Source organism: Oncorhynchus gorbuscha, linkage group LG05, assembly GCF_021184085.1.
Source record: "Oncorhynchus gorbuscha isolate QuinsamMale2020 ecotype Even-year linkage group LG05, OgorEven_v1.0, whole genome shotgun sequence".
Classification (NCBI taxonomy): Eukaryota; Metazoa; Chordata; class Actinopteri; order Salmoniformes; family Salmonidae; genus Oncorhynchus; species Oncorhynchus gorbuscha.
In genome coordinates, this window is record NC_060177.1 from 65,078,880 (window position 1) to 65,097,244 (window position 18,365).

At 41.8% G+C, this 18,365-nt stretch overlaps 1 long non-coding RNA gene across 1 annotated transcript; it reads left to right on the forward strand.

The window, feature by feature from the left end:
• The first annotated feature begins 15,702 nt into the window (after nt 1-15,702).
• On the forward strand, nt 15,703-17,672 carry LOC124035216. Its single transcript, XR_006838702.1, has 8 exons — nt 15,703-15,785; nt 15,982-16,051; nt 16,159-16,263; nt 16,409-16,495; nt 16,709-16,785; nt 16,878-17,238; nt 17,337-17,374; nt 17,535-17,672. It is a non-coding gene; the product is annotated as an uncharacterized LOC124035216 (long non-coding RNA).
• The last annotated feature ends 693 nt before the right edge of the window (nt 17,673-18,365 follow it).

Here is an 18,365-nt window from a genome sequence, read left to right on the forward strand (position 1 = left end):
CGACTTCGGCGAGGTCATCTACAAAATGGCTTCCAACACTCTACTCAGCAAACTGGATGCAGTCTATCACAGTGCCATCCGTTTTGTCACTAAAGCACCTTATACCACCCACCACTGCGACTTGTATGCTCTAGTCGGCTGGCCCTCACTACATATTTGTCGCCAGACCCACTGGCTCCAGGTCATCTACAAGTCCATGCTAGGTAAAGCTCCGCCTTATCTCAGTTCACTGGTCACGATGGCAACACCCATCCGTAGCACGCGCTCCAGCAGGTGTATCTCACTGATCATCCCTAAAGCCAACACCTCATTTGGCCGCCTTTCGTTCCAGTACTCTGCTGCCTGTGACTGGAACGAATTGCAAAAATCGCTGAAGTTGGAGACTTTTATCTCCCTCACCAACTTCAAACATCAGCTATCTGAGCAGCTAACCGATCGCTGCAGCTGTACATAGTCTATAGGAAAATAGCCCACCCATTTTCACCTACCTCATTCCCATACTGTTTTTATACTGTTTTTATTTATTTACTTTTCTGCTCTTTTGCACACCAATATCTCTACCTGTACATGACCATCTGATCATTTATCACTCCAGTGTTAATCTGCAAAATTGTATTTTTCGCCTACCTCCTCATGCCTTTTGCACACATTGTATATAGACTGCCCATCTTTTCTACTGTGTTATTGACTTGTTAATAGTTTATTCCATGTGTAACTCTGTGTTGTCTGTTCACACTGCTATGCTTTATCTTGGCCAGGTCGCAGTTGCAAATGAGAACTTGTTCTCAACTAGCCTACCTGGTAAAATAAAGGTGAAATAAAAAATAAAAAATTCATGAAGGCTGAGACATTACCCCTCCTCTCCTTCCTCTCTCTGCATCTTCTCACAAGACGTAGTAACACACAAGCCTAGATATATCACCTCTGATAAATTAATTTGGATGCTTTATGTTTGACACTGTGTATTTCTACAGCCAAGGGGTATTCACACACACACACACACACACACACACACACACACACACACACACACACACACACACACACACACACACACACACACACACACACACACACACACACACACACACACACACACACACACACACACACACACACACACACACACACACACACACACACACACACACACACACACACACACACGCTTAGGAAGGAGAAATAGCATGTGCAGCCAAGAGCAATATATTCTGTGTTATATTATGAATAAAGGGAGAGAGAGAGAGCTATGTGTAATTGCAGACATGTCATTTGCAGTATTCTCATAATATCAAGTGTGATTATGCATGAATTCCAATCCCATGACATTGAGAAGCAAACGTCTTTTTAAACGTTTAACCGCAAGAGTACTCTTTTAACATCTCACCCATAGAATAAAAATTCTCAACACAACAAAAGACCTGTTTTTCTTTAATTATTATAAATGTTCTTAATGCTAGGTAATCTTATATTCTTTCCTGGGTCAGAAATTCAGCCAAAGTAATCTGCAGTTTATTACGTTGCTAACGGATACATACTGAGCTCTGAGCCTCAGTGGGCAGTGGTCATATTATTTTGGGCGTTAAGACAAGAAGTATTAGGGAGGTTGAATGGGGGTGGGGGGAAATAATTGGGTCAGGGGTTGGAGGCTTTTTGGAAATACAATAAGGGCTTTTACACCAGGCCAAGAGTACAGGAATATGGTTCTATGTAAGGAGAGAGAGAAAACATCTCTGCGACTTAAAAGATGAAAAAAGGGTGATCTCTCTCAGTGTGCCAGTGTGTGTGTCTGTATGAATAGATGGACAGTGCACTTTGCATGACTTTAATGTGTTTTATCTGCATCAGATTTGATTGAGAAAATGTGAATGTCTGAACCACTGATCATAGAACTAAGCTACCTATACTTCCTGGAACATTAAACTCCAGGCTGTATCACATCCGGCTGTGATTGGGAGTCCCATAGGGCTGTGCATAATTGGCCCAGCGTCGTCTGGGTTTGGTCGGGGTAGGCCGTCATTGTAAATAAGAATTTGCTCTTAACCCTCCTGTTGGGTTCGTTTCATGTTAATTCATTCTGTGTTCCCGGTCCAAAATGACCGCCCCATTATAGCTGATTATAAATCCATAATAATTCATATATGATCACCTAATGTTGTGTTAGATCTTTTAATCAACTTAAAAGTTATTGTGAACATTACAAGTTTTGAACTTATATTTGCTATTCATGACCTGTAGGCCTCATTGACCTGAGCTCATACAACTAGTTTTTGAGTTAAAAGAAAAAGCATAATGTATGAATTATTTTGACTATAGAAAATACTCAGATGAAACATTTTGTGCTATTTATCACAGACTACTTCACTGTCAGTTTCCTGGCCTCTTTCCTCCTCACCAGTGTACATTTTTAAGATATGATCAAGAGCCTCATATACAGTATATCGTTTGGCCATTGTGCTGCCACAGAATGAATTGTGAGCAAGACCTCAACAAAGCTTTATATACCAGAGCTGCGAGAAAAGTTCTATATATTATTGAAACAATGTTGCAAATGTTTGTGAGAACGCCAACAGGTGTGGTTCCCGTGAGGGAAAGACTCTGTTGGGGAAAGGTGCTCAAACACACATGCATGTGGTGTCTGGGAGAGGAAGTGTGTCTATCTGATGATTGGGCATGTGTCTGAACTCAATTTTATGCACTAATTGTAGTCTCACCCATTCATTTCTAATGACCGGTCATTTTTGACCTGGAACACCACAGGTGTACAAAAGTTAAATAAAACACCCAAAATGTTATGAAAATCATCCATTTGTATTTTGTGTGTTCAGATGCCCTGTGTGGACAAAGTAATGGAACCTTATGAAAATCAGATTAAATGAACTACATTTTTCAGAGAGAAAACTTGTCGGTCCAATTCGACCGGAACACAACAGGAGGGTTAACTGACTTGCCTAGTTAAATAAAGATTACATAAAAAAACGAATGAAAAAAATTCCACCTGTGGCTAAAGATGCTGCTCCAGAGCCAACCCCTACAATTATTTTCTTTCGTCTCATTTTTCTTTCATGTCCTTCCTACTTTCCTTCTCTCTCTCTCTCTCTTTCTGTCTCTCTCTCTCTCTCTCTCTCTCTATCTCTCTCTCTCTTACTGTCTCTCTCGCTCTCTCTCTCCCCTCATATTCTCCATTTTACCATTTGACACAATCTGTCAAATGGTAAAATGGTTTTATTTTACATTGTCTAACGTCCCCCTCCTCCCCCTGTCTCATTTCTCCACACCCCAGTCCTTTTGTGATATTAAAATGGTGATATTAATTCAGAGTCACAGTGCTTTTTAAATGGTCGCCTTAACCCCCGCCTCTAGCCAACATAGAGACTAGATAAGCGGACAGGCAGAGAGGCCCTATCTATCAGGCATGGCGCTGAATGATGGACAGTAATTAAAAGTTAGCTAATAACCTCTTCACACCTGCCATTTCAACAGGGAGGTCCTGGACACCATTATCTACATATAGATTAAAAGGAGTAATTGGCAGGGAGATAGGTTTAGGAGGATCGCGAAAGGAAGGGAAAGAAATCCCAGGCCTTCACCAAACCATTAAGCGGAATATCTGAGTGACACTCTGATTTTGCCCCTCTGCCTAATGCAACCGGAATTGAGCTGAACTAAAATGCTAAATGAATGAAGCCTATCTCACCGCGGTTATTACTGGGGCAAACACTGGCAATGGAAAATAGCTTTAATTTCATAATAATTGCTAGATGGACGTGACTCGTTAGAGACACAATGTTCCGAGTGGAAAGGGAAGGAGGGAGGACTCTGGAAAAACTATTCTATGATGCCGATGAAGTGTAGAAGTATGTATTGCGTCGCATCTTGGGAGTTGAGGACTAACCACGTGACAAGAAGAAAGGTTGTTTGTTGCCAGGTGAGATGATAGGGAGAGGAGAGTCCAATGAAAGGATTGTACAATGATATGTGCTTCCGTACCTTCATACTCCCATATGGCTGTGTGGAGGAAAACGGTTTCCTTGGAGACAGGTTTAAAAAAATAGAACTGGAGAAAGATATGCATTTTCCACATGGAAAAATAAAGTGTGGTGGTATAGTTATTTATAAGTTAACATGAAATGAATCAGTTTGGGCCTAATCTCTACAAATGCAATTACCCATCAAAGGCAGAAACACCTTATCTGGCTGTCAGTATTTGATCTGGAGTTTCACACTAGTTCCACACTAGAATGTACAGGTTCACATAATCATATGCTTCAACTGAGACTTGGTACTTTTGATGAAAAAGTCCCACTAGCATCCATAAAACCATGACTAATTCCAACAGCTCTGTGTGTGCAGATGAAGCTCACATTAAAGTAATCACACAGTGCATATTTGGCTCCTCTTAATTGTAAGTGCTAACACATTGCTCTTGGTATTCAGTCATGGGGCCTGTTTCAGTAAGGGGAGAGAAATAAACTCAGAACATTCTACAATATCTTCCAGCAGCATATTTACACTGATCTCTGTTACATGTCTGGAGCAAATTATTATTTTATATGTACTACTACAATATACTTTAGGCTGTTGTGGAGAACTGAAGTACTGCCTGTCATTGACTGTAAAGTGGTACTGCACATACATAAAGGTTGTTGGCATTGTTTTGAATAGATAAAATGCTTTAGGTGTTCATTAAGGAAATGCTTAAGAATCTGTGACACATGGGGTCAAGAGCTATTATTCTCCAAAGCAGTCACAGTAACTGTAGATATTGGCTTCTCAATATGTGATTTATCCAGGACCAGGTTGAAGTTGACACAGAGACATTAGTTTGTTCCTGTCCTACCCCTGTCATTCGCTACTCACATGTAGTAGGTCCTGCATGCTCCTGGCTCCACCACTAGATGTCCTTGTTGCCCCAGTGTTAGGCAGTGACTGTTGTGGTGGTGATCTGTGTCGTGGTGACCTGTCTCCCCAGAGCCCTAGCTCATTCATCATGTCCAGAGGGGCTTGTCCCTCCAACACTGAAATCAGAATAACCCTCTCTCTATTTTACTATTTTTCCCTTCCTCTCTCTTCCACCCTGTTTCCTCTCTCCGATAAAGCGATCAATTTACTGTTCACACTGCAGGAATGGGGTTGTTAACAGGTGTAGGGTAATGGGATCTCTACTGGCAGCCAGGCACTGAGAGGGTTTTACTCCCTGGGCCCCCTCTCTCTCCACTCCAACCTACCACCCACCCATCCTCCCTCCCTCCACACACACACACACACACACACACACACACACACACACACACACACACACACACACACACACACACACACACACACACACACACACACACACACACACACACACACACACACACACACACACACACACACACACACACACACACACACACACACACACACACACACACACACACACACAACCGTTTGATGGATTACAACCACCATTCATCTAAATTATGTCATTGGCAATAAGCAATCTGCTTAATCTGTCCTAAATGAAGAGCAGGGTTTGTTACTGTTTACCCTTCCTCAGCACTCACTTCTCCTCCTGATTACTGTCAGGCCCTGTAGGAGTGACGGCTGGGCCCCCCACACAGCCAGCCACACAGCCAACTAGCCAAGTCAATGGAAAGGAAGGGGTACTTGCTGCTTCCAGCAAGCTAAAACATCCAGCCTGGCTACCACTATTGACCTCTCTGTAGCTATGGGTGCGCCAATGGCATGGCGTATTCAACCTGTCTGACTTTAGCAGGTAAATGCGCTGGTGTTCCCTCACCTCTGCCATTTTGTTCCAGCCCTGCCATTTTGTTCCAGCCCTGCCATTTTGTTCCAGCCCTGCCATTTTGGCTCCTCTGTCCCTGAGGTCCCCTTCCCTTTATGTTTAATTCCTTGTTCTCCTGGTGTCTCTTTCTCTCTCCAAAATCCTCCCAGCTGCAAGGCAGATGTTGAGACATTTTCTTTCTTTCTTTCTTTCTTTCTTTCTTTCTTTCTTTCTTTCTTTCTTTCTTTCTTTCTTTCTTTCTTTCTTTCTTTCTTTCTTTCTTTCTTTCTTTCTTTCTTTTGGACTGTGTTCAGTCCAAGACCTCATAGTGCTGACCACACAGATTGCATCAGTAATGTTGGGCAGCAGCAGAAAACTGATCTCTATAATTGCCATAAGGAAAATCACAACATATATAATCAATCTGTAGGACACAAGCCAACAAATTAACTCACCAAATCTCACTTCTCCCAACATTTCTCATTATTTTACATTATTTCACAAAATAATGAAATGGTCCAATTTGTCATGCATTGTCTGTGTTACCCCAGTATATGTTCTTGGCAGAGCCGGTTTGCAAAAGGTGACCCCCCAGACAAAAAGGAGGGGGTCAAGAGTTTATCAACATGTGGAGCCAATTAATCTTAGTTTATGGCTTTGTCTTCATAGAGTGTAAACATTGAACAATCCTCTCCTGGACAGAGTTACTGGCAAAGAGCCGCCCACCCTTATACATTTCTCCTGATCCCTCCCTCCCTCCCCCTCCCTCCCTCCCTCCCTCCCTCCCTCCCTCCCTCCCTCCCTCCCTCCCTCCCTCCCTCCCTCCCTCCCTCCCTCCCTCCCTCCCCCTCTCTCTCTCCTCCCTCCCTCTCTCTCTCTCTCTCTCTCTCTCTCTCTCTCTCTCTCTCTCTCTCTCTCTCTCTCTCTCTCTCTCTCTAGAAAGGTTAAACAAAAATAGTATTTACAGTGGTGTTTGTGCTTCTCTCTCTCTCTCTCTATTCAATTCAATTGAAAGGGCTTTATTGGCATGGGAAATAGATAAAATAAACAATAAAATAACAGTAAACATTACACTCACAAAAGTTCCAAAGGGATAGAGACATTTGAAATGTCATATTATGGATATTTACACTGTTGTAACGATGTGCAAATAGTTAAAATAGAAAGGGAAAATATATAAACAAAAATATGTGTTGTATTTACAGTGGTGTTTGTGCTTCACTGGTTGCCCTTTTCTTGTGGCAACAGGTCACACATCCTGCTGCTGTGATTGCACACTGTGGTATTTCATCCAATAGATATAGGAGTTTATCAACATTTGATTTGTTTTCAAATTCTTTGTGAGTCTGTGTAATCTGAGGGAAATATGTGTCTCTAATTTGGTCATACATTTGGTAGGAAGTTAGGAAGTGCATCTCAGTATCCACCTCATTTTGTGGGCAGTGTGCACATAGCCTGTCTTTCCTTGAGAGCCAAGTCTGCATACAGCAGCCTCTCTCAATAGCAAGGCTATGCTCACTGAGTCTGTACATAGTCAACGTTTTCCTTCTGTCACATTGTACTCTCTGTTTAAGGCCAAATAGCATTCTAGTTTGCTCTGTTTTTTTTTGTTAATTACTTTACAAATTGGAAATAATTATCTTTTTGTTTTCTTATGATTTGGTTGGGTCTAATTCTATTGCTGTCCTGGGACTCTTCAGGGTCTTTTTGTGTTTGTGAATAGAGCTCCAGGACCAGCTTGCTTTGACCAGCTTCCAGGACCAGGGTCTCTTCTCTAGGTTAATCTCTCTGTAGGTGATGTCTTTGTTATGGAAGGTTTGGGAATCACTTCCTTTTAGTTGGTTGTAGAATTGAACGTCTCTTTTAGCAGGTATCGTCCTAATTCTGCTCCGCATGCATTGGTTGGTGTTTTACGTTGTACACTGAGGATATTTTTGCAGAATTCTGCATGTAGAGTCTCAATTTGGTGTTTGTCCCATTTTGTGAATTCTTGGTTGGTGAGCAGACCCCAGACCTCTCAATGGGTTCTATAACTGATTCAAGTATTTTTTGTCAGATCCAAATTGGTATGTCAAATTTGATGTTCCTTTTGATGGCGTGGAAGGCCCTTCTTGCCTTGTCTCTCGGATCGTTCACAGCTTTGTGGAAGTTACTTGTGATGCTGTTTAGGCCGAAGTATGTATAGTTTTTTTGTGTGCTCTAGGGGAACAGTATCTAGATTGAATTTGTATTTGTGGTCCTGGCAACTGGACCTTTTTGGAACACCATTATTTTTTGTCTTACTGAGATTTACTGACAGTGTCCAGGTCTGACAGAATCTGTGCAAAAGATTCTGAGTGTTTTTTTGCCAATTTTAACTGCCTACTTGTTGTTTGTTTTTCCCCCAACACCACTTTCCATCAGTTTGTATAGCAGACCCTCATGTTCAATAGAGTCAAAAGCTTTTTTTAAATCAACACATGAGAAGACTTTGCCTTTGTTTTGGTTTGTTTGTTTGTCAATTAGGATGTGCAGGGTGAATACGTGGTCTGTTGTATGGTAATTTGGTAAAAAGCCAATTTGACATTTGCTTAGTACTTTGTTTTTACTGAGTAAATGTAAGAATTTACTGTTAATGATAATCCCATGGTAGTTATTTGGAACAAATTTGTCTCCACTTTGTGGATTGGGGTGATCTGTCCTTGGTTCCAAATATTGGGGAAGATGCCAGAGCTGAGAATGATGTTAAATAACTTAAGTATAGCCAATTGGAATTTGTGGTCTGTATATTTTATCATTTCATTTAGGATACCATCAACACCATAGGCCTTTTTGGATTGGAGGGTTTGTATTTTGTCCTGTAGATCATTCAATGTAATTGGAGAATCCAGTGCATTCTGCTAGTCTTTAATAGTTGTATTTGATCATGTATATGTTTTTGCTGTTTGTTCTTTGTTATAGAGCCAAAAATATTGGACAAGTGGTTTATCAATATCTCTCAATTTTGTAAAGATAACTCTTTGTGTTGTTGTTTGTTTAGTGTTTTCCAATTTTCCCAGAAGTGGTTAGATTCTATGGATTCTTCAATTACATTGAGCTGATTTCTGATGTACTGTTCCTTTTTTCTCTGTAGAGTATTTTTGTATTGTTTTAGTGATTGGCGTAGGCTCAGGTTTTCTGTGTCTGTAGGTTTTCTTAGGTTGTCTGATTCACAATTTTTCTTTTGATAGGGAAGCTGAGATGTCAAATATGCTTTTTAGGTTTCCTACTGCCAAGTTTACACCTTCACTATTACAGTGAAACGTTTTGTCCAGGAATTTGTCTAAAGTGATTGAATTTGTTGTTGCCTAATTGTTTTTTGGTAGTTGTCCACACTACTTTCCTTCCATTTATAGCATTTCTTAATATTATTCATTTCCTTTGGCTTTGATGCCTCATGATTGAGTATTGCTCTGTTCAAGTAGACTGTGATTTATCTGTGATCTGATTGGGGTGTCAGTGGGCTGACTGTGAACTCTCTGAGAGACTCTGGGATGAGGTCATGGATAAAGTAGTCTATAGTACTTCTGCCAGGAGATAAGCTATAGATCTATCTAACGTAGGAGTCCCCTCAAAGCCTTCCATTGACTATGTACATACCGAACGTGCGACAGAGCTGCAGGAGCTGTGACCCGTTAGGTTGGTTATGTTGCATTTGTTGTGTTTAGGGAGCATATGGGGGAGGGAATGCTGCCACCTCTCTTTCTCTCCCTCACTCCCTCCTGCTATCCGCTCAGTCCCAGGATACAGTAAGATTCATTGGCCAAATACCTAAAGCTGATTATTTTACCATTATCCTCATGTGGGTTCATTCATCATGTATGGCTTGCTAATGTAAGATATAGTATGTGACCAAACTGAAACACACCTTCTGATGTCGACTTGTTAACAGGAGGGAGGAGGGGAAAGGTCTCTGGAAAAGCTAGCGCTACAGTGAGGGACAGATAGAAAAAAGAAGACGTCCTGGGGAAAGAGCAGCTTTGATGCCCCTAAAGCACAGGTTCTACAAGTCTTTCCTAAGTTCATTTTATAAACCTGGTTTATTATGCTAATTCTCCTACAGTACACTGCACCAAATGCCTCCCTGTTTTCTCCCATGAACAATCCAGCAAAGGTTTTACAATATTTCATTATTGCAATATTAAATGTTTTGTCGCAGGGGTGCAAAAATGAACCATACTCTGTAAAGACAAGTAATCATATCAAATCCACCAGGATCATTGATTTTTTTTTTACTGGAGAGACGTGTGGGATTCTCACCCAAAACAAGAAGCTATAAATACAACTGTATTTATTAATAGACGTAATTATCAATGCTTGGTTTATTGTCGAAAAATCTCCAAGACACGTCCCCCAAGCGTTTACATGTATATTTTATACCCAAATGCCTGACAGTTATCTTGTTCAATCATAAAACATCCCACAGAAAGCCCTTTCACAACATTTGCATCATTCCTTTGATGTCTAGACATTATGTGCTTGTCTTTTTTTTCTTCTATTCCTTCTATGCATAAAAAACCTTACTTCTGACGGTCTAGTATGTCATCTCCTAAGAGAGCAGTACTTGACTGAAGTCACTAGACAGTACAAAGCGTCTTCATTGGTCCATATTCATGAAGGTGTAGATATAAATAGGAATAAATCACCAGTAGGGAATGGAGGGGGGGGGGCTTGTAAAGAGGGGCATTTTTTTCTGTCCTCACAAAATAATCCTAAAGATATAGAAGCTGTACAGTTTCCCTCTTCCGGGTTATAACTGGGGAATTGGTGGTTGGGGATGCATGTCAGAAGTGAAAACACAAACACACTTAAACTTGGAGAACAACAGAAAAATGTAAAGCAGAGAGAGAGAAAGAGAAAAAAAGGAAAGAGAGAATGAGAGAGATTGTCTTTTTATTATGCACTCAGCAGTCTTGGTTCTCGGTCTTTCCGGCGATAGATAGTGTTGTGATGTCTGGAACTGATGAAGTATTTCTGGAACAGTTGAATAATTCGTCAATGTATGGCCTGTGCCTTCACAGTGTAGTCTCCTCTCCCAGCCTGGTGTCAGAGCAATACGAAATATACTAAACGCAGTGGCGTGTATTCATGGATGCCAAGAGAAACCAGTTTTCACCAAAACATTTACAAAGAAAAAAACATACAATATCTTTCGTCTCTCTGTGTTTGATCATTTTCCTTCAATTCTCAAGAGGCTGAATGTATCTCACCAGAGAAAGCATTCAAGCGGGCAAAACAGTGCCCCTCTATCTGATGCTATCTGGTCAAAATGACAACAACATTGTTGCCGCCCAAAGCATTGAATGCAAGGGAAGCCAGCGAGCATTTGGCCTCCCTTGATAAAAAGCGTATAAAATTATAGCCAATCTATCTAGCTAAAATGATCTCTTTCCGAAATTATTCATGGATGGAGATAGGGATTTGGACTTGTCGTTTTCCCTTAATACTCCATACTGGCCAATGATTATGATGGAGATTCTGATCCAACCATAAATGCATACATTGTACCCTGGCCTGAGAGGATGGAAGTTCAATATGTAGCTAGATGTAGTAGCGTAATGTTAACTAGCTGGCTTATAGTTGCCCATGAAAGGAAGTTAGGCTAGTGAACAAGCATTTTAGCCAGGTAGCTTAGGACAACAAAAACCAAAAGTGTGTACTGCATGACAGAGTCATAGACTGTTTTGTTAACATGAAAGGGAGGAGGATGGCATTGCAAATGCATGCAAGCACGCGCACGCACGCACGCACGCACGCACGCACGCACGCACGCACGCACGCACGCACGCACGCACGCACACACACACACACACACACACACACACACACACACACACACACACACACACACACACACACACACACACAGCCAAATCATAAACTAAATTGTTTGTGGTATATTTTACTTGTCACTCTATTAGACTAAGCAGAGGTGATTTGATTATTTTAAAATGTTGAAGTTGAAATGGTGCTGGAACACACAGCACTCTTGTTTTCTTTGTGACACTCTTTGACCTAAAAATCATAAACATGCAATATGTCATGTTTTGTCAAATTGTTTGTGGTATATTTTACTTGTCACTCTATTAGACTAAGCAGAGGTGATTTGATTATTTTAAAATGTTGAAGTTGAAATGGTGCTGGAATAGTGGAGGCAGCTCCTCTTGTTTTCTTTGTGACTTGTGGTAACTCTTTGACTCTAAATCAATAGCTGTTTAGTTGTCCGAAAATGATGGAAACATTACATGCAATATGCTTTGTGGACTGATGTTGCTCTCCGGTTTTGTGATGAAACAAAGTTGTGGAGTAATTTATTCTGCCAGTGTGTCTTCTCATTGTCTCGGCCTTAGGCCTATATATCACGGTGGCAAGGCACATGATCTAACTGTTGATAGAGCAAAAATAAACTAAATTATCACAACACATACAGTAGGTTGTAATATGGCTCTTGTTATGGCTTCCCCGGTGATTTTACTCACGCACCGCTACAGACTCCTGAGCACTTCCAAGATGTATTATACCCAATAATGTGAGAGCTTGGGACTATAAGGTTCTATTTGCAAAAAGATAACTCTGAGGTAATTGGCTTTAAAGTCTCAGACCCTTGTTGGTTTGAATGGTGTCAGCAATTTTTACATTTTATTATTTCAAATTTAACAACATGAATTGGGGTATTTAAAGTACTATATAGGTAGAGCACATTGAACAGAACAAGGCAATGTCAATAACTCAATGAACCTATAGTCCCAAGTTCTCGAATGGTCTAGAGAAACAAAAGTAGGGAGGTTGGCCCGACAGGATGGTTGAGGGTAATCTGCGACAGTCTAGCAATCCAGAGGTTGCATGTTGTAGTCTTGTCAGGGACAACTGTAGTGTTTTAGAAAACCTGCTACTTAAATTCACTTAACCTTTGTCGTTGGTTCCCCTAAACACCAACGTAAATTCTTCCCATAATTCTGATTCGTTGTTACTGTGCAAAAAGCAAACTGGACTCTAATAAAGGCGTTCTATACGTCCTCCATTCATAATGTAACATATCATGCTAAATGGAGTCACAGATGTAAATACAGAATAATACGAATTGCCCTCAGACCACGTTGCCTTTCCAGACATATAGGAGGTTAGACCCCCACACTATAGAACCAAAGCCCACAGCTCGCAATCCACTGCCCGTAGGCCCTAACGGTTACCACTCTGGCAGAAATTGCACTCAGTGGACAAAACATTTTAGTTGGAAAATGATGGGCTATTGATTGTATCATGGGTTGGTTGGATTACAGTTGATTATATTACATGATAGATTACGTGTGTCATAGATTGTTTGTGGGTATGTGTGCTCTGTCATTACAGACCACTGCTCTCCATGCCGATACGCCTGTTCCAGTTGGATGGCATTGAACTTAGAGGTGACTACACAAAGGTCGTTAGCCGGAGCACTCACTCCCGGAGGATATGGAAGTGGTGTGTTTGTGTGTGTGTGCAGATGTGGTCCGCAGCCCGTCGCTGGGCTTGGGTATTCCTCCACTGCCTCATTAGGACTGATTTACACCGCAGCAAGGTGAGTAGGTAGGCAGGAACCCCCCCCCCACCACCACCACCACCACCACTCACACCTCCCTGCCTTTCTCCTTTATTCTCTCTGTCCCTTTCTCTCTCTCTCATTCTCCTCCCGTGCACAGACAATGGGCCCCTGGAGAATACCGGCTTGTGCTGAATTATTCAAATCAGCAGTGGCAGAAAGCCGGAGAGCGAAGGATAGAGGCAAGGAGAAAGAGGAGGGAGAGAGGGAAGGGAGAGGGAGGGAAGAGCAAGCAAGCAAAGGAAAGTCAGAAAGTGCAAGCAGAAAGAGAGAGAGAGAGAGAGAGAGAGAGAGAGAGAGAGAGAGAGAGAGAGAGAGAGAGAGAGAGAGAGAGAGAGAGAGAGAGAGAGAGAGAGAGAAACAGGCATTGGTGGTTTCTCACTGCATGCAAATAGCATCCTGCTTTCTTTTCACCTTCCCTGATGTTACTTTCTCTCCTTCTTCCTCCCTCTCTTTCTCTCTCTGTGAGTCACCCCCTGCCCTTCACCACTTCATTAATATACATCTGTACCCCAGCTCTCACCACCACTGTATGCCATACTCCCTGAGCTAGCAGTGAGGAGTCAGAAAGAGGGAGAGGAGAAAGGGGGTGGTGGTGGTGGGTGCTCGACGGCTGAACGTGGTTGGCAGGAGGAGAATGCGCCGGTAATTAGCCAGCACCAGTACAGACAAAAACCCAAGTAGAAGAAGAAACAAAAAAAATCTGTGCAATGAAAACAAGGCTCCTGCCAGGCTATGTTCTCTAGAGGGCAGACCTGGACATGATGATGTGTTGCAGTGTGCTGTGGTGTGCAGGCCGGGAACAAAGGAAGGAGAGGAGTGCTAGAGATGAGACTATCGGTTGAGGAGTGGGCCTATCATGCCAAATAGTGTCCACTGCCAAAAAGTCCCCCGCCCCCCCCCCTGCGTCACAATGGGATTTGATGTGTTCTTGCTTCTGTTAGTAGGGCTGTTGCTAGAATTTACAAAATTCTGACCAGATTACGAAATTAACCAAAAGCATCCGTTGCTATGCTGGTTGCTTGGCTCTATTTTACCTTGTAGCGGTTGCGAAGGAAGGAGGATGTGGTTGTTCTAGTTCTATTTCACCGAATAAACTCTCGCTCGGTCTGCCTCAGAATTGCTCTCCAAGGACAGTGTTTTTGACAATGCCAACCACCTGCTGCTTCAGAGGACCGAAAAGACTGGAAAGAGAACACTTTCTTTACCATATAGTTGTTTTTATATAAGTAAATGTTGTTATATATGAAGAAATCATTTAAGCTGATTTTAGATTGACATTGCTACTGTACTTATTTACCTCAGCCTGCCTAGTCAGCTTGCCAGCTACAGTTTTATTTAGCTAACGTTAGCTAGCGAGCTAGCTACTGTAACTGCTATTGTAGCTTTCTGTTTGTATGTAGCTTGCACTTCAATGGCATCCCTCTGGGAGATTTTATTTTATCTTTCCATCCAGGCGAAGCACTATGAGGTGGGAAGATAGTGGAAGACAGACAGAGCGAGAGATGGAGAGAGAGAAACAGAGAGAGAAAAACATTAGTGTAAATGTACTTAGACTTATTTCAACAACTCTTTTCTCCCAAATTGTTATGCATGTCCCTCACACAACCCAACCCAGCCACACAGGAGGGTGATTTTGTTTTACTAAGGAGGAGAAGGAGGCCATTTCTGAGTGAAGTGCATGATTGCAAAAAGCAACCTTTGCTCCTTGCTTTTTTTTAACCCCTTTTTCTCCCCAAATTCATGGTATCCAATTGGTAGTTACAGTCTTGTCTCATCACTGCAACTCCCGTACGGACTCGAGAGAGGCGGAAGTTGAGAGCTGTGCAGCCTATGAAACACAACCCAACCAAGCCGCAATGCTTTTTGACACAATGCCCACTTAACCTGGAAGCCAGACACACTATTGCGACAGAGGAAAAACCATACTACTGGCAACCATGTCAGCGTGCACTGCGCCAGGCCCACCACAGGAGTCGCTAGTGCACGGTGGGACATCCCTACCGGCCAAATCCTCTCCTAACCTGGACAACGCTGGGCCAATTGTGTACTGCCCCGTGGGTCTCCCGGTCACTGCCGGCTGCGACAGAACCTGGACTCGAACCCAGAGTGGCACAGCTAGCACTGAGATGCAGTGCATTAGAACACCGTGCCACTCAGGAGGCCCAACCTACACTTCTTCTGACGGGGAATTGTCAAAGAGGTGAACAGCTGGGCAAGTCAAGAACCTTTTCTTTATCAATCTCATTCTATTTTATCTGAAATTATTATGATCTCAATAAATGTCATATCAGAGAGCACACAATGTTTCAAGTTGTCACTTTTTGCTTGTCTAGCCTGCCAGAAGTTTGAGAGGGTGAAGACTGGCACTGGAGTTGAAGCCCATCAAAGTTCTTTCACCGTGGCACAGGATCGGTAAATGTCCCAATAAAATGTTTGCCCTGATAAGTTGTTTTATAATGGTTGCTTTATTTGACCATAGCAGAGTTCAATATTATAGTGTATAGTGCGTATGAAAATATGCATACTGTATGACACAGATACGGGTCATCTTCTCTCTAAAACTTTAAATGTTTGGGGTGGACTTCATCGGGCCCTTCATGAAATCCAGGAATGGCAACAGCTGGTGTCTGACGGCGACCAATCACTTTACCAAGTGGGTGGAGGCAATACCCATTAAGGTCAGTAAAGGAAGAGTGTGTGCTTAAATCTAAAGTCCCTTCTGTAACCCATAAAAAGGGAGCTTGGAACCAAACATAGATTTTCGTTTTGTATAATACCCATCAAGGACGAGACTGGTGAGGCCAACTTCAAGGTGATGGTAGACATCTTCAACACGCACGATTCTCCTGAGATCATCTTGAGTGACCAAGGTCATGAATGCTGGAACAAGGTACGGATGTTATGGGTTATATTCTGTCACCAATGGTCTGTTTTATTTATTTTTTACAATTTGTTTTCGTTTTCCCATGGTACATAATCAGACATATTTCAATATCTTACATTATCAATAGATACTGCTCTCCTACCCCCTCCAGGTTTGGTGAATGTACCAACCAGACCCTCAAGACTGCCATGGGCTAGTCCCTTAATTGGTACCAGGAAGGGTGGGAGACAACCTGAAGGTAATTTTCTTTGCACCCAACAGCAGCATCCAGGCCTCCACATAGTACGGACGGGAACCACAGTTGTTGACTGAGATAAACAATGCAATTTTATATACAATTATTGCATATATAGTAGTCTTTCAAATGTGTGATTGACTTAGTGTCGTTGTTTGTCTATTGCTATTTTTGTATAATCACTGATCACTGAAACCCCACGTGATGTGGTGGAAGTCGTCAAACCAGATCAGAATTCCTTTGAGGACCACCTTCAAGCACGGACTGAGAAGGATGGGGAGTTTTTTAACCAGGTAAAAATGTCCGCTGTTAATTTCTTTTCTGACCCTCCAATAGATATTTGAAATTTGAAATATAATTGCATTTGTTCCTTTTGTCAATCCAGATGAGACTGAACATGGACAAGGCCCAGGAAAACTGAAGGAGATCTACCGGAGCAGAATCAAGAAGGGGACCAAGTGCTACGAGATCCTGGCAAATGACTTGGTTTGGAAGAAGGACAAAAGGAAGGCGAGACCTGGGAAACCTTGCTGCTCTTTCGCTCCCAGCTGGGGTCACCATCTGTTAGTGAATATAAAACATCTCAGATAATAACTATTTGTAGTTTCCCCAACTCTGATAGTTTACTCTTTGTCTTCCTTGAGTTACATCGGTGGAAGCCAACAATTTTCTCCAGTTGGAGCAGTTGGACGGTGGACCACAAAAAGCACTGACGTCCCTCACTTCAGTGAAGCCCAATAGACAAAGTATGTTAAGCTTTGGTTGACATTTGAGAAAGCAAGAAATGGTAGTTATGCTGAGCTTTTAATGTACCTCTTCAATTTACCTCTCCACATGACTTTAGGACCATCGACTGTCCAAGCCCAAGAGGTATCCCTTGAGGTAGGCTATACCTTCCGAAAGTGTTGAAAATACATATCTCCCATTTATAACACTGCACTAATACATCAAATTTTCTCACAGTAAAATGTAATCTGTGTGTTTGGCTGTTACCGTCTCTGTCTCCCAACCTGTTCCCTTTAACTCGGCTCCTGTTCTCCAGGACCTAGGGGTTCTGCCCAACACCCAGACATGGAACCACCTGATGTCCTCCATTACTAAGCACCCTCCAACTTTTCATTACATCATCTACAGCTACTGTTGTTGTCATGTTGTTATCCGCTAATAAAGTTTTTTGCTCTATAATACTGGGCACATAATATGTGAGATACACAGATGAACCAAAAACACGAGCACTGCAAACACTCAGAAGAAAGAGAGCAGCAGTGCCTGAACATTGCTGTCTCCCTCTTCAATCTATGATTGCCATGTGAGTGTACAAAAAAATCTGTGAAAATAAATTAATAACACACTGTACCAAAAATGATAAACAATTATTTAAATATTGCCAGGTTGGTTTTCATAGCTGTTTCACAAGGTGTTCATTATTGTAAGGTATCCTTTGATGGTATTTATTTGCTCCACATTATTCATTGTTGTATCCTAGGACCGACAATAGATACATATATATTCAACCACAAGGGTGTACTAATGAGCTATGTGAGATATATATTTTTTAAATCATAGTAGAGGACTAGTGAAATGATATTATTTCAGTGTAGATAAGGGAAAGGCAGGTTAAAATTAAAACAGGACAGCCAGATGTGCCAGTGTATGAATCAAACTTATTTGCATATGAATGGAGTGGAAATTAGCTGACTTTGTGATCTGTAAGGTAAGTAACTTTAATGTGTCAAGCAGATCTTTGCCATTTCCAAAACGTAGCAATGCTTAAGACATGGATTTCATGTTGTAATGTTAACAAGGTACCCAAAAGTAGTTCAAATTAATGTTTTCATTTTATTACCTAAACAAAACTTGTTGCGGAAATCAG